We start from the raw sequence: 4,966 nt of genomic DNA, 5'->3' as shown, positions 1-4,966 counted from the left end.
CAATTGGTTGTTAACTTCAGCTTACGGTTTTACCATAGAGATGTGTTATATCATTATACTCGATGGATTCTACGAAGGAAAATAATCGGTGAAATTAGGATTGTATATGATACTTGTATAGTATCTTTAATGCGTCGTTTGTATTTATTCAAAATCTTATGGGCAGGGGGGGGGGGGGGGGTACTTAGAGTTGGTTTAGACGGGGAGGTGTGGCTGAAGGTTCAAAACCCATACCCATATTTATGGGTCATTTTGGCTAAAAAAAGTACCCATTATTAGGGATTGATTAAAATTTGACAAGCAAAAAGAAATCACCAAAAATTGGAGGAGAATGTGGGAGAATATGGACCCATGTTTAAGGCAAATATCTATAAAAATTGTGGCCATTGACCCATGTTTAAGGCCAGTATCTAAAAATTGGGGCCATGATTAGGGATTTTCAAGCTTAAAACGATACCTCATGTTTAGGGGTTTTTTTTCCAAAAAAAGCGACTCATTCCAGCGGCACATCCCCGTATATAGAGCGAAGGTGCTGCTGGGGGCTGCCCTGAAGTTTGAGTCATGTAAATATATAAACATATATATCATTATGCTTCGTTTGCCAAATTAACACAGCGACCATTCAGCATCACTAATCCCTATATGGCAGCTGCTCATTTATGACGTCACAAATCCAAAATATTTAGTGGATTTCCTCAAACTCTTTATTTTTTATTATTTTTTCTGCTATTTTTACAATAAACTTTCCCCCTTTAACGTTGATAGACTTGAGTATTTTCATCACAAATAAAAGGACAATTCGACATCCCCAACAAGAAGTTGATTTGAGTAACATAAAGAGAAAAATCTAACAAGCATAACACTGAAAATTTAATCAAAATCTGTTGTAAAATGAGAAAGTTATTAAAATTTCGCTTATAGAATTTCGCAAAACAATACGTTATACACTGTAGGGGCGGATCCAGCCTTATATTCGCCAATATGGGGGCCCGGATTTTTTTTTTCAGCCAGTATTTTCCCCGATCGGCAGCTCGAAGTTGATTTTTGTTTGCTTCATTGAAGGGGTAGTTCTAATAGTCACTTCCTAGCTTTCATTCATTTAAATCAACATTAATATATTTATTATCTCGGATAAGCCATATTTAAATAGTGAGAGCGCGAGCTGCATTTTTTTTTGAAATTTCATATATTTTGTCATAAAAATTCTGGGCATTGTTTGTGATCCTGTACAGATGAGTATGTAACTAAATGATTACTGCGAGCGCGAAGCGCGAGCAGAAATTTTTTAAATACATTTTTATCTTATTAAAGTGACCTGTTAAGGACATGCTTGCAGTTAGACATGAAGACGTTACATACTTTGTTGACATTTCTACCAAAAGAATGGAAATTCCAAGCACTTTTTGTAATCGTGAACCGGATAGGTATACTAAACAATTGCAAGCGGAAAAATTCGAGATTTAGACCTAAATAAAAAAAATCAAACGGGACACTTTATTCATGTTTTGTAAATCATGAAAAGGATAAGTAATTAAGGGTCTTCCTATATTAATAATGCAAGCGCAAAGCGCGAGCTGAATTTTTTTGTAATTTCTACCAAAAGAATGGAAATTCAAAGCACTTTTTGTAATTGTGAACAGGATAAATACATAACTAAACAATTGCGAGCGCAAAGCGCGGCGAGCGGAAAAAACGAGATTTGCACCTAAAAATGGGACATTCTATTCATGTTTTGTGCGTGTTTCAGATTTCGACCTAGAATCTGGGCATTCGAAATACCTTTTTTATCACAAAAATCAAGAAAGCGAGCGCGAAGCGCGTGCTTAAAATATTTGACATTCCGACCTGAAAAAGGGTAAATGTAAGCTTTGTATTTCAAGCACTTTGTAGGAAAATTGTGAGGTGGATATAGAACACAGTTATTACTATTATTACTTTGAGTTTTGACATAGGACATTCTAAGAAGATTATGTCAGATATGAAAATGATGAATATCTTCCTATTTCTCTACCTATAAGTGCGAGATGAAACTTGTCGATATTCCGTTCTGAAAAAATGGACAATTTGATTATTAGATTTATATCTTATTTTAAGCATTTTTGTAATTATGAATAAGATGCACGAATTAATATATTTTCAACAATCATTGCAATCGCGAATTGCGAGCCGAAATTGTTAATAAACTGTCATGAATTGGGGATTTTAGGTAAGTTTGTAATAGAATTAATATTGAGATATATACCTCACCAATCAAAATGCGAGCGTGCCGCTTGCTGATACGTTTGAAAATCTGACCTGAATAGGGATTTTTTTAGTACTTTATGGAATACAGGAAAATAATAGGTAAATGACAAATCTAATTTTGCGAGCGCGCAGCGCCAGCAGAAAATGTCAACATTCAGACCACAATACAAAATTTTTTACAGAGCACTTTTTAAAAATCAATTTGTAAATCAAACAAAATAATGAAAGTTCGATTTCCGAGCTGAAATATGTTTTGTATATTGACTACAAAATTTGATGTTTTAAGCTCCACATTGAGCAAGATATGTAAATCACGTAAAAGGCAAATCAAGTGCGAAGAGCGAGCGAAAATTTTATATACAGACATGAAAGATTTTTAAATATCATTTTTCAAGTCTTCCCCTCATCTTATTTCATTCACTCGTCTTCCTTCTCTTATGTTTCCCCTTCTTTTTCCTCTCCTCTCTTTCCCCTTCTGTTTCTTTTCTTCTTCCTCCCCCCTTTTCTTTTTTTTGCTCCGCCAATAGGGGGGGGGTGGGCCCCTCGACCCCCTAGATCCGCCTATGATACGCAAATCACAGTCGGTATACATGCATGAGGACATCACTCACTCACTATTTCTTTTGCATTTTATTAAATGAATATTCTAATTCTCCTCATTGTCCTGTAAAACAAAGTTTTATTTATCCCTGAACATATGTTACATTATCATTGTTTAACATTTTGTGGGAATTATGTTGAATTATGATTGTTTAACATTTTGTGGTTCAGTCAAGTTGGTCCTCATTGTCTCATCTGTAAAAATTGAAATATTGTATAATTCAAACAATAAAAAAAACAAAAGAAATAGTAAGCTTAGGCCCGGCACCACTCCAGGCACCTCTTCCTAGAAGTGGAAGATATGCAGATGGGTCCAGAGTGGCCTCGACTCAATAACTGAGCATTTGGTCATTTTGAGTTATGATCCTAGCTCATTTATCTTTCCCCCCCCCCCCCTCTCTTGCCAAAAAATAGTATTTTGCCCCCAGGGCCTGGATCCAAGTTGGGAATAAGGGGAGGGGGACTGGCCATATGCAAAAAACACAATTAAATGGTAATTATTTTTACCAAAAAAATGTAACATAATTAAGCCCGGGGGGCCAATCAATTATATTGCTGCACACGCGTGACCAAGTCATTTCCAAACACCCCCTAGAGTTTTTCTCTGTGTGCAAAATAACCCCCTAAACAAGTTTTTCGCGGGCTTTATTTACATATTTTGGTCCCTAAACAAGTTGTCGCCAAAATATGACCTCGGGGAAAAAGCTTGGGGAAAAAACATACCCTAAACACGTTTGGCTAGTCTTTAAAAAAAAGCTTTGGAGAAAAATAAATACCCTAAATACGTTTGACCCCGCGATTGACAATTGACCAGTTTTTTAAAACCACCCTTTTTCTTGAAAATCGGTATTTTTGATGTCCACGGGCGGACCGCGTCCAAAACTGAAAAAAAAACAGCAATATATTTGAAATAGCAGCTAGGATAATGGCAAAACTGTAAGACTTGCAAAAAGCATGGAGCTTTAGCTCCATGCAAAAAGTGGGATTGTTCTTCCTCCATGCATGATTAAACTGAATCAGAACCCCGGGAGGGGGGGGGGGGGGGGTTCCCCAAGTTTTTTCCCCGGGGTCATATTCTGGCGACATAGGGGCCATAATGTGTAAATTAAGCCCGCGAAAAATCGTTTAGGGGGTTATTTTGCACACAGAGAAAAACTTGTTTAGGGGGTATTTGGAAATAATTTGGCCACGCGTGTGTACTGGCAATACATTTGACTCCATTAATGTATAGTAAAATATGATAGGGTGGAAATATAAAATTTCACTTTGCTCTAGCATGAATGAGTGGATTGGTTTGTAGTGAAAGGAAGATGTTTATATCTAAATAAATAAGAGTAAAATTCCAGAGCAAAATGTCAAAATTTCATTAAAATCCGACAGCAAATAAAGAATTTCTTTAATTATAAAGTTAAGCAATGTTTTGTGAAAAGTTATGGGCCTATGCACGTCGTCATGAATATTCATTAGGTAGGCTGATGTCTCATCCGGACTTTCCTTTTTCTTCTATTACATGAAATCATAATAGTTTCATTTTTTCATACATGTGTAAATTATATCTCAATTATGATGAAACAAGTTGCAGCAATAAATAACTAATGTACTCAATCCGTTGTCAATCCGATTGTTTAAGTTCTTGGTAGAAATTTTTGAATAAAAATAATTTCATATAATAAAATACAAAAGAACAAGTGGGGATACATCATCAGCCCACCTAATGAATATTCATGTCCACATGTCGAGAACTGTTTCACCGGAATCATGCAAATTTTTTATCCGGTTTAGATAAAATTTTCAGCATTTTGCTCTGTGAATTTTACTCTCTTTGAGATATAAATATATTCAGCTTGGAGAATCCCTTTAAAAGAAAAATAGAATCGTTTCTCCCAAAATAGAACTCTCTGCTCCATATCGAGCCCGAAAAATTCCCTTTGTTCTATCCCAATGCATACAACACCAACACATACCGACATCCACATACACGCCCCAATACATAGGGAAATAGTTCACAAGTTAAGATCAAGTCCACCCAAGAAAAAATATTGATTTGAATAGAGAAAAATCATACAAGCATAATGCTGAAAATTTCATCAAAATCGGAAGTAATATAAGAAAGTTATGACAT

This window comes from Lytechinus pictus, chromosome 2 (genome assembly GCF_037042905.1).
Source record: "Lytechinus pictus isolate F3 Inbred chromosome 2, Lp3.0, whole genome shotgun sequence".
Lineage (NCBI taxonomy): Eukaryota > Metazoa > Echinodermata > Echinoidea > Temnopleuroida > Toxopneustidae > Lytechinus > Lytechinus pictus.
This window is presented reverse-complemented; position numbering follows the sequence as displayed.